The sequence below is a fragment of the Chrysemys picta genome, chromosome 3 (assembly GCF_011386835.1).
Source record: "Chrysemys picta bellii isolate R12L10 chromosome 3, ASM1138683v2, whole genome shotgun sequence".
Classification (NCBI taxonomy): domain Eukaryota; kingdom Metazoa; phylum Chordata; order Testudines; family Emydidae; genus Chrysemys; species Chrysemys picta.
The window spans coordinates 111,690,372-111,702,687 of record NC_088793.1 but is presented as its reverse complement, the minus strand read 5'-3'; the positions used below and the strand labels follow the sequence as shown (position 1 = coordinate 111,702,687).

The window sequence follows — 12,316 nt, the reverse complement described above, 5'->3', positions numbered from 1 at the left end:
GACTTTGTCCTTATGGAATGTGGTGAAAAGGGTGTCTGCCATCATGGCCCCAAGTTCACCCACGCTTCTCGCTAAAGTATTGTGTGCTTCCCACGTGCAATGAATGTGTCTGTGATGATCATCCTGTCCACGAAGAATGAGAGGAAGGAGATCCCTGCACAAACTTGCTGCAGGTCCGTCCACCACTGGAGGGAATATCAGGGGGGACTGTCAGCATAACGTCCATGGTGTGCCACGTGGGTGAGTATACTCTCTGGAGCCACATTTGTTGACAGCGAAGGTGAAGGTGAGCGAAGGTGGTGATGTACGTTCATCCTGCCATATGGCCAAAGAGGGATAGGCAAATCTTGACTGGGATAGACTGTTGACTACCTGGGCAATGAGTTCCTGCAGAGTCTGGAATTGGTCCCTTGGTAGGTAAGCTCAGGCTGTGATCAAGTTGATGGAGGCCCCTATGAAGTCTACATGGAAACCAAAAGTGGATTTTTACATTGACGCAGACTCCCAGGAAGGCAAGGAGCAACATGGGGGTCAAGACTTGAGCTACATCTCTGGATTACACTGCCAATAGCTAGTTATCAAGATAAGGCAATATAAGGACCCCATAACACCTGAGATGGGCTTCTACGAAAGAGAAAACGTTGGTGAAGACCCGGGGAGCAATGGTAAGTCCAAATGGTAGGACCCTATATTGAAAGTGCTGAGGGCCCACTGTGAATATCTCAGGAATCTTCTGTGGGTTGCATGGATACCTTTGCGAAAAATAGTCATCCAGCATATTGAGAGCCAGAAACCACATGCCTTTTACTCGTGATGGTATGATGGCTGCTCAAGTCACCATATGAAACTCAGGCTTGTGGATGAAGAAGTTGAGGTGACAGAGATCCAGGACTGGTCTCCATCTGCCTTTCTTCTTGGATACCAGGAAGTTGAATAGAACCCTTTGCCTTGATTGTTCAGAGGAACATACTCTATTGCTCCCCTTTGTGGTAAGGGCAAGGATGTCATGAGAATGGTCCCTGAAGAAGGATCGGAGAGGTGGATGTGGATGAGGTAGTGTGATTGTACATTCATAGCGGATGACATCCAGGACCCACTTGTCCATTATTATTGCTCTCTAAGCTGATAAAAAAAAATAGTTCTAGATAACCCCTGAAGGGGCAGTAGGAACAGTGGTTGATGGCTCTCTAGTGGCTCTCAGAAATATAGTTATTTGAACGTGTGATGATGAAGGCTGCAAAGGACGACCAGGAGGGCAGGACCATTGGGCCTTTTGGTGCTTGTGAGGTGGTTCACATGGTCTTTGGTGGAAGAACTGAGGAGTCCTGAACAGTTGTGTAGGTGGTGGGTGGTAAAATTTCCACTTGGGTGGGCAGCTGTATAGGTACTCAGCAATCCAAGTGTGGCTCTGGAATCCTTGAGGGAATGGAGGGAATCAGTCTTCTGATTAAACAGGTGCAACTCATCGAATGGGAGGTCCTCAATGGTATTTTGCACCTCTCTGAGGAAACTAGATGAGTGAAGCCACGATTCCCTCCGTGTGACAATATCTGTAGCCATAAAGTATTAAGAAGTATCCATCGCGTCTATAGCTGACTGAAGTGCTGTCCTCGCCAACAGCTTGCCCTCCTCCAGGATAAACTGGAAACAGGCTCCATCTTGCTGAGGCAGTTTTTTCAGTAAAGTTCCCCAATTTGTTGATAAAGTCATGTTTGGCCAACAAGGCTTGGTAGTTCAAAATTGGAGATTAGCTGACGAGAAGACCTTGTGTCCCAGCAGTTCTATGTGTTTGCCCTCCTTATCTGTCAGGGTGGAGAGCAGGTGATGCTATCTGAACCATTCTGTTGTTGCTTTCACCAGAAAGGAATTGGGTGGGGATGTGTGAGAAAAGAAACTCAGACCATTTAGGCAGTATGTAGTCCCACTTCTCCGCCCCCTTGGGGGTAGGCGTGCAAGCGGCCAGGGTATGCCAAACTGCTCCTAACCAGTTATGGAAGATGAACCACTTAGGCCAAGACACTGTTTGAGCTGCTTGGAGATGGGCATAGTTGATCAGTAGAGCAACCCTGCTCAGTATCGAGGAATGAAGGATGTCCAGGAACTGAGCAGCTTGTCTTGTACTTGGAATATGAAGGTTGTCTGCCATCCTTTGCAGAAGTTCTTGGAACTGCCAAAAGTCATCTGGGGATGAAAGGGAAGCCGAAGTAATTGCAGCATCTGGAGAGGACATCTTTTATTCCTCGCTACCTCTACTGATCAACGATGCCATTCTCCAACCAGCTCAAACAGTGACTCGGACTGAGTGGTTCATCCTCCATAACTGGTTCGGAGCACCTGTTGGAGGACACCCTAAGCGGGGATAGTGGTGAAATCTCCCTTGCTGAATGGGCGGGTTCCGAGGGCGAGTATTGAGGCCAGGATCCCCAATAGGGCCAGCAGGACGGATCCAGCAGATGCTGTGGAGGACTCCATAGTATGGGAAATCAGTGACTTCCCTGCTGCTGGATAGGAGGGTACTCTGGTGGTCCCTTTGGATACCCAGAGTGGCGGTACGGAATAGGCAGCCCTTGTACTCCATTGGAATCCTCAGATGATCATTCAGATCCTGGTTCCAGTGGCTGTACCATCGGAGCCGGTGGGAGTGTGTGTGTAAACCATAGGATGATGAGTTGAGGTGTGACTTCACTGTGGTAGGTCCTGGATAGGCGATCAGACCTTCCTAGGCATGGATGGCAGAAGGAGGCATGGAGATCTCAGTTCTCCTAAGGTGAATTGTTCACGTGACTCCAGTGCTTTCTCTAATCTGCCTGGCATTAATGGTACTCGTTCCATAGCCAGAACTGGCGCCAGAATGGAAGACTGTCCCAGAACTGATGGATCCTTTGGTTTAAGGGAGGCAGACATTGAGGGTGTGCTCAAGCTCTATACTGGAGGATTCACTGGTCTGCATGGTTTCTTGTCATGTTTGTGCGTCCATGGCTGGAACTTGTGGAAGGTGCATTGTCCTTTTTCGGTTTGGAGGAAGACTTACTGCCATATTCATGCGCATGCTTCCTTGCCTCCCGAATAGGTCATGGCACTAGGCTCGTAGCAGTGGTACCATCAGAGCCAGACTATCTCTGTAGCCTGAGGTGCACTCCTGGCTGTCTAAGGTCAGTGTACCCAGGGAGGTTGGGAGGGGGGCAGGAGGGGTTCCCCTGGCCTGAATCTGACTGAGGCCTCATGGCAGCTTTCATGAAGTGCTTTTTAAGGCGGAGAGCCCAATCTTCTCAGATATGGTTCGGGAAGGACTGGCAGATACTACACCTGGATGAAATCTGGGCTTCTCCCAAGCAGTAGAGGTAGCTTTGGTGCTTGTTGATCAAGAAAGAATGTGGGCAGGTGGTGTAGATTTTAAATATTGGCATCTTCAGCATAGTCCAGTACCTGTGTGTGGGTACTGGGATGGAGAGGAACTGAAACAGATTCCCCCAAATTCTCAGTTCTACTGAAACTATTATTAAAAAACTAAAACTACGTAAAAAAACAGTAAAGACTAGAAGAAAACTAACTATATACACAATTCTAAACATTTTTCCAAGTGTGTCAGAGACGGAAGATACTAGTAGCTCCAACTCTGATCATGCAGCAATGAGAAGGAACTGGAGATGCTGTCAGCCCACCCCACCCTTTATCGCCTTGGATGAACCATGAGGTGAAGCAAGGGCACATGTGCGGACCAACAGACACTACTGCTTTCAAATTCTCTGGCTGTGGATGCATGTGAAATACAACAGGGACCATCACTTGAAAAAGTAGTTTAACATCTACTAGGGACAAACGGTTTTAAGTCAGCAGGTCTGGCTAATCTGCACCCAAGAGTACTAAAAGAGCTGGCTCAGTAGATCTCTGACCTACTGACGTTCATTTTTAATAAGTCTTGTTATACTGGAGAAATTAGAGAAGACTGTAGGAAAAGGGCGAACAGGATAACTCAGGTAACACTGGTTAGCCTGACATCAATCCTGGGGAAAATAAAAGGAAAAATCGACATGGGATTCAACTGATAAAGAATGAAAGGATAGGAATTGATATTTCAGGCCCTCAAAGGGGGCAAATGCCTGTCCCCAGCCTCTCTCCACTATACTAGAAAACATGTTTTTATAGAAAAAAGTCTCTTCAAACAAACCTGATTTCATTCTTTGATAAGATTACAAGTTTGGATGACCAAGATAACGCCGTAGATGTAATCCAATCCAAAAGTCTAAGTGTAAGGCATTGACTTTTTACTATGTGACATTCTGATAAAAAAAATTAGTAGACAATATCAGTAGATTTCAGAGTAGTGAATAGAGTACATGTTAAATTGATTAAGAACTGGCTAACTGAAAGCTCAGACAGTACGGTAGTCATCAGTGGGGAACCATAATCAAATGGAGATGTTTCTAGTGGGGTTCTGAAAGGACTAAACCTGATGCTGTTCAATATTTTTATCCATAATCTGGAAGTAAATATAAACTCACTGCTGATAAGATTTGCATATGTCACAGAATTGGCAGATGATAAATAATGATGAGAACAGGGCAGTCATGCAGAGCATTCTGGATATCTTGTTAAGCTGGGCCCATGCAAACAAAATGTGTTTTACTACATACAAATGCAAAATTATACATCTAGGAACAAGGAATGCAGGCCATATCTACAAAATCGGGGAGTGTATCCTGAAAGCAGCAACTCTGAAAAGGATTAAGGTGTCAGTGGACAAGCAACTTAACATGAACTTCAAGTGTGATGCTAAAAGGGCTAATGCAATGCTTGGATGTATAAACAGGGGAGTAGCAAGTATAAGGCATTGGTGAGATGGACACTTGAATATTGCAGACAATCCTGGTGTCCACAATTTTAAAAGGATGGGAGTTTAGAAGACAACCACAATAGAACTCAATCTGTTTAGTTTACTGAAAAGAAGATTCAGAGGTAACTTGATTACAGCACAAGTATGTTCAGGAGGAGAAAAAACAGGTATTAAAGTGCTCTTTAATTTAGAGGAAAAAGGCATGAACAAGAACCAATGGCTGGATACTGAAGCCAGATAAATTCAAATTGGACATAAAATACACATTTTTAACAATTTAAAATACACATTTTTAATTTTCCCTTGCATCTGAAGAAGTGAGGTTCTTACCCACGAAAGCTTATGCTCCCAATACTTCTGTTAGTCTCAAAGGTGCCACAGGACCCTCTGTTGCTTTTTACATTTTTAACAGTGAGGCCGATTAACCATTGGCACAAACTAACAAGGGGAATGGTAGATGCTTCATCTCTTGATGTCTTCAAATCAAGACTGGATGGCCTCTGGAAGATATGCTTTAGCCAAACACAAATTATTGGGCTCAATACAGGGTAACTGGTTAAAATTTAAACGTCGGTGATAGACAGGTTAGAGTAGTTGACCTAGTGGTTCCTTCTGGCTTTGAACTCTATGCATGTTAATTTAGGTTGCCAAGTCAACCACTTAAAAGTTAGGAAATGCCACATTTATGGTTATCAGTGCAATCTTAATTCTGATCCCTTGTGTACGTGCATTATGAAACAATCTTTACTTACAGGAGCATGTACTCTTTCTCCCCCTCCACCAGTTTCCCCAAGCTCCATGACTCATTCTGTGCACAGAATGGCCTCACAAAAGAGCAGAGTGTTAAGATGGCAGGGTGACTAAATTTGGCACGGACTTTTGAATGCTTCAATTTGCAATCTAAATAATGATCTTTATGAATTTATGCAAGTAATATTATATAGAATAAGTCAATTTTTAAAACAGTATGCAGAAATGTCATTCACTATCTCTATAAATGAACATTTTTCAGTAGAAGCTGCTATTTTACCCATACCCGCTCTTACCAAAGAGTGATCCACTTTGATTCTGTACCAACAGAGTAGGGCACTAGTTCTTGTTTGAATGTACAAGAAAAGAGGATATTTTCAAATTTGTTTTAAGGCAAGGCGTATGCTCATGTACTATTATTTTGGGACTGAACAAAATTAAAATAGTATGATTAAAGTTATTCTGTTTCCACAAGTATTTGTGAATTAGTTTTGACATATATAAACAGCCCAGCACTGGGCATTAGATGGAAGCAGACCACCTGCTAGGAGCGCCAAGCAGCCTTGTGCTTCAGAAAGGTTCTCTTTCCTTCCCCATTTTCTTTCTTTCTCTCTACCTCATATCCATCCTGTCTTCTCTTTTCTTCATTTCTCCATCTCCATTCTTGTCCTGATGCCAGTTCCTTAGCTTCCTTCTCGCTTCCTCTCTCAGCTCAGTGTTTGCCATCCTATATTTCCCTCTGTTCTTCCACAATATTTCAGGCCACAAACCTCTGACCCCATTCTACAAGATCTCGCTCATCTCTTCCACATCCCACAGGAACTAGCCCCCACCCAAATCTCTACCTCTCTCCTTTCTATTTGACACTGATGATTAACACTTCTGTGCAATTAAGTAGCAATTACATACTACTGGGAAGATCTGGTTTAGGAACTTTAGCCTTTTTTAAAATTAGCAATGTTTGCCTTTGCCTGTTTTTAGAGTGCTGTTCAGACTTCACAAATCAAAGACACTTGTCAGGGATGATCTAGAGAATTCAAGAAACTGGACTAGAAGACCTCTTGAGGTCCCTTCCAGTCCTACATTTCTATAATTCTATGTATATGAGTACCCTTCTCATAATAGTATTTTCTGCTGTTCCTGGGTGGTAAATAGCATTGTTTCCCTATTTCTATGATCTTGCAAGAATGTATAAACTGAGCACAGCTTGGGAACTAGTTCAAAAGGGTGAACCCAGTGCCCTTTCCCTTCACTAATTCTCCAAAGTAGTACGAGAAGGAAAAAGAATTGCCATGATGAGGAAGAGAGATGGGATGGAATAAAGCCATTAATTCCTATTTGATAAAAATGTAAACAATATCTGAAAGCATTTAAAATCCAATAGTATCCTGTCGAGGTATTTCTAATGCACCACTCAATGTGACATCTAGGTACCAAGTGCATAATAAAGAACTGAACAACAAACTGGTAACACTGTCCCATACTCTAATCTTCCATTGTCTTTGGTAGAAACAGATTTACTTCTTAGCTCTTTTTGTATGGCTAACTTGCATGCATTTCTGACCTTTCTAAAAATACCATTTCCATTACTATGTGGATGAGAGAGTGTGGCAGGGGGAAGGTTCCTGTCCATATCCATTCTTTTGTCATAAATAAATTGCTTGGTAGCTACTTTGTTGACTAAATGGCAATCCCTTGAGCTATTTCGATATATCCTCTATAAAGCTCAGGGATAAGCTCTGATATTTACCCACTTATCAGAAGGCTGAGCCTAAAAATAGTAATCTATAATACATTTTCTGAGTTAATACTATTAAAGTTTAGCTTAAAACAGAGCAGGCAAATTTTTTCATTTAAAACCTGACAATTTTAAATGACAAAGTTACAACATTTCCAAACATTTATTTAAAAAGCAGTTAAAAATCATGCTCTAATGTCTTTGTTTTATTGTTTTCATGTCCACAAAACAGCAGAAAATAGAATTAATTTTATACTGTAAACATTCATGTTCATATTGTATGAATAAGGCATGAAAATGCTTTTTAATTACAACAGATATATTTGAACTTCAGAGCCTTTCAATACAAAGAAACTCACAAAGGAGACACAAAGAAAGCTAACATTTTCCATTCTATCATTTCACTGTGCGTAAACATCTTGCAAGACAATGATAAGAAACTTACTGCACAGGATGGTTTGATAGGCATTATAAATAACTGCTCTAAAAAGTTAATTTATAACCACAGGTCTCTAACATTATAGCTATCATATTCCAGACAAACTGTTTTTTCCCTAGCTCTGTTAAATATGAATGCTAGATTTTGTATTCTTTCAGATGATTCTCTGTCAAAGAAACAATGGATCATGCACTATTCTTACAACACTACAGTTTTAAAATCCAACTTGTCTTGCATGAAGGGAGCAGTTTTTTTAAACACGCATTGAGTGTCATTCTATGAACTTCATCTTGCAAAGAAAGGAAATTCCCTGGCAAACAGGTTTAATTCTAGGTGTCCATGACTGTAGTTAGAATGTAAAGGCAAAGATTATATTGGCAGATTTCAGGTATCTTTGCTGTTAAATGAAAGGAATCCATAAAATCTTATTTCATTTCTGCCTGCAGAAACCTGCACTATCATCCTCACTGCCTCCAAAGTAAAAATTGGTAGTGCAGAGGACGGAATAACTGACTCGACATCCCCTAAACAATTTTGCTCAATGACTACTTTCAAACTACTAGGACAAACTGAGGGTACATCTACACTACAGCGGGGAGTCGATTTAAGATACGCAAATTCAGCTACGTGAATAGAGTAGCTGAATTCGACGTATTGCAGCCGACTTACCCCGTTGTGAGGACGGCGGCAAAATCAACTTCTGCCGCTTTTTGTCGGCGGCGCTTACTACCACCTCCGCTGGTGGAGTTAGAGCGCCGATTCGGGGATCGATTGTCGCGTCCCGACGGGACGCGATAAATCAATCCCCGAGAGGTCGATTTCTACCCGCCGATTCAGGCGGGTAGTATAGACCAGACCTTAGTGTCCTAAATGCTAAGTATTCTGTTCTCTACTTCTCACTGTCGACTGGAATGCTTAAGCTTTGTCTACACTACACAGTTTTGGCAGCAAAAGGCAGCTTTTACCGACAAAACACGTGGAGGTGTACACACTACAGAAGTTACTTTTGCTGGCCAAACACTGCTGTTTAGCCAACAAAATAAAACAACCTCGATGAGAGGCATAAAGCTTTTTGTGGCAAAGTTAAAGGAACAAAACATCATTGTAGATGTTGCCGTTCGTTTTATTGCCAGAACTGGTCTCCCTCAGTATCCCACAATGCCCGCACTGACCGCTCTGCTCACTGTTTTGAACTCAGCTGCCCTGCAGGCATGCGCCCCTCCCCTTTCAAAGCTCCGGGAAGTTCTGACAGCTGAGCATCTGGCAGCAAAGAGAAAATCATTGAGGTGGAATCCTCCTGCTCTTCCTGGCACCAGGAACACAGTGGCAGGCAGGCTGCTGCCAGGGCCGGCTCCAGGGTTTTTGCCGCCCCAAGCGGCGCAAAAAAAAAAAAAAAGCTACGATCATGATCTGCGGCGGCAATTCGGCGGGAGGTCCTTCGCTCCCAGCGAGAGTGCGGGACCGTCCACCGAATTGCTGCCAAACAGCTGGACCTGCCGCCCCTCTCCGGAGTGGCCGCCCCAAGCACCTGCTTGGCAAGCTGGTGCCTGGAGCCGGCCCTGACTGCTGCTGTGGGTGGAACAGGGAGGTAAGAGGGGACTGCTGAGCTGTGCAGAGCCAGGGAGGGAGGCGGTGGCTGATGAACTCAGCTGCCCTGCATCTAGCTATGTAGGCATGCACCCCTCTCCTTTCAAAGCTCTGGGAAGCTTTGACATTCCTTAGGGTGGAGAGCTCACAGAGCTGCTGAGGATGCCACTCCCAGCAACTGAGGAGACTGTGGGAGATCTCAGAGGGAATCACAACAAAACCATTGGCAAGCAGAGCAGGCTGCTGCTGCGCAGGGAGAGGACAGGGGGACTGCTGTGCCGTGCAGAGCCAGGGGTTGATGGGGGGAGGGAATTATCCTCACACTGTTTCTGTCTCTACTCCCCACACATACACACTCTGTCACATTCTTCCCTCCCACCCCCAAACTTCAGTTGAAAAACAGCTGGCAATCTACTCAGATGTCCATGGAATGATGGGATTGAGAAACCTGCATCCTGTGACTGTACCTGCCCCATGAGGCATTGCAAACCCTTCCCAAAACACAGTTGCACAGTGGGATTGCACAGTGGGATAGCTACCCACAGTGCACTGCTCTCTGTGTTGATGCAAGAGCTGCTAGTGTGGATTCACTCTGCTAATATAAGGAGCATAGTGTGGGCGTGCAACAGCAGTTTAATTAAAGCAGCAGAACTTGTCAGCAAAACTCTGTAGTGTAGACAAGGCCTCAGTCACTCTTTCAAAGTTTAAAGTACAGTAAACAACTGCAATATCTTACAGTTATTTCACAGGACTGGGAGTCATGATAGAGGATTCTATTCCCTCCTTGAACACAGCTCTTCCTGTGTCACATCTCAGTAGCTTCAGTTTTCTGATCTATAAATAGTGGATAATGTTATCTAGTTGCTACATGGGGTCAAGGAAGCCTAATTCAAATGATATTTATGAAACTCAGACTCAGGTGGAAGGTGCTTTGGAAGTGCATAGCATTATCATTCAAAGACTTTGTTTTCATCAAGCGAATGCAGAGTTCATGGAAAGTGTCATATATTTAGCATTAGAGACTGAAGAGCAGCACTGAGATATTTAGAAGCAAGATTTACCAGGAATCGCTTCAACTAGTACCAGGAATTGACTCAATTATGAATTATTATGTAGAGCTGAGGGGATGATCTCTAAGAGAAAGACTAATTTAGTCCACGCACCTTCAGTCCATAGATTATCTGCTGATAATGTTAACAACAATACAGTTAATGCTATTCAAGGTCTAGCACCCACTGGTGTTCACTAGGGTTACCATATTTAAGAAATAAAAAAAGAGGACCCTCCACGGGCCCTGGCCCCGCCCATTTCCCACCCCCAGTCCCGCCCCCAACCCCACCCCTTCCCCACCCCAACCCCGCCCCCTCCTCCCTCCCACTCCCAGCCACGCGAAAAGGGCTGCCCAAGCGCTACCGGCTTCACGGTTTGCTGGGCAGCCCGCAGACCCTGCGCCCCCGGCCGGCGCTTCCCCAGCGCAGCTGGAGCCTGGGAGGGGAAGTGCCCAGCCGGGGGCGCAGGGTCTGGAGGCTGCCCGGCAAACCGTGAAGCCGGTAACGCTTGGGCTTTGGGCAGCCCCTATGCCTCCGGACCCTGCGCCCCCGGCCGGACACTTCCCCTCACGGGCTCCGGCAGCGCAGGGTCCGGAGGCATGGGGGCTGCCCAAAGCCCGTAGCGCTCGGCTCTTAAACAGAGCCGAAGAGTCAGGGGAGGAGCAGAGCCGCCGCGGCCGGAGGCTCTGCTCTTCCCCTGACTCTTCGGCTCTGTTTAAGAGCCGAGCTGCCCGAGCGCTACTGGCTTTGGGCAGCCCCCATGCCTCCAGACCCTGCGCCGCCGGAGCCCGGGAGGGGAAGTGCCCGGCTGGCGGCTGGGGTCCGGAGGCAAGGGGGCTGCCTGAAGCCCATAGCGCTTGGGCAGCTCGCTCTTAAACAGAGCCGAAGAGTCAGGGGAGGAGCAGAGCAGCCGCGGGAGGGGAAGTGCCCGGCTGGCATTTTCCCGGACATGTTCGGCTTTTTGGCAATTCCCCCCGGACGGGGGTTTGATTGCCGAAAAGCCAGACATGTCCGGGAAAAACCGGACATATGGTAACCCTAGTGTTCACTAACCTTTGGCTGTAGGCCAAATTCCAGCCTTGGGGCATAGCCCAGGGGAACAGCCGAGGGACACGTTAGTGACATCACACAGCCAAAATAGGTTTCTGCCTCCTTAATGTGCTGGAGAGGAGACACCGGTCATAAGATGGCATAAAAACAGAAAATATTCTGTCTTTTACAGTATGCTCCCTTAAAACTGAGGTTATGCGCCTCATATTCATTATTGGTGCTCTCATGGGTGCTTGGGCAGTGTCTCAGCATACAATATAACTTCAAAAGCAGGTCTCTGACTGGAAACCAGTCATTCATCTTCAAGTGCAGCGTCAAAGTCAAATACTGATATGCTGTCACCACAACTGCTCCAAAATGGCTATAAGTGGGATAACAACTGTTCTAATGGAGTTTTAAGAACAAGAGAGGGTGAATATTGCTGTTTTGGTGGACGACAGTGGGACTGCAAAAAACCAAAACAGACCCAAAAAAACATGCTCCCATAGTTCCTCAGGTCTACTACTGAGCTGTAGTCTGCATTTCTTTGGCAGAATAGGTATTCTGACTAAAGATTGCTCACATAGACTCCAATTTAGCAAAGTACATAAACGTGTGATTAACAAAGTATATGCTAAATTGTGGTCATACAGGATCATCCCTGTAGACAATCACCCCATCCCCATTTTAAATTTCTTACTCTCCTCCCCCTATTTATTTGAAGGCTTTTGCAAACATATAAAGAGATCCACCAGATGGAGAATGTGCAGATACATTCTTAAGGCTGCAAGCCTGTCTCCTAAGTACATGGTGCATACTGACATCTTAGCAACAAAAAAGGTAATGATCAACAAGAATAACTTTCTTTCTAACTGTAAAATTTATAACGT

General features: G+C 45.0%; 1 protein-coding gene and 1 long non-coding RNA gene across 11 annotated transcripts in view; both read right to left on the bottom strand.

The window, feature by feature from the left end:
- The window catches only part of STXBP5 (syntaxin binding protein 5), a 176,005-nt gene that overhangs the window by 89,622 nt on the left and 74,067 nt on the right, over positions 1-12,316 (bottom strand). The gene's annotated exons all lie outside the window — the stretch shown is intronic.
- Positions 6,181-10,661, bottom strand: LOC135982381 (uncharacterized). The gene is made up of 2 exons (XR_010599716.1): positions 8,619-10,661; positions 6,181-8,330 (listed from the first exon to the last, which is right to left on the bottom strand). It is a non-coding gene; the product is annotated as an uncharacterized LOC135982381 (long non-coding RNA).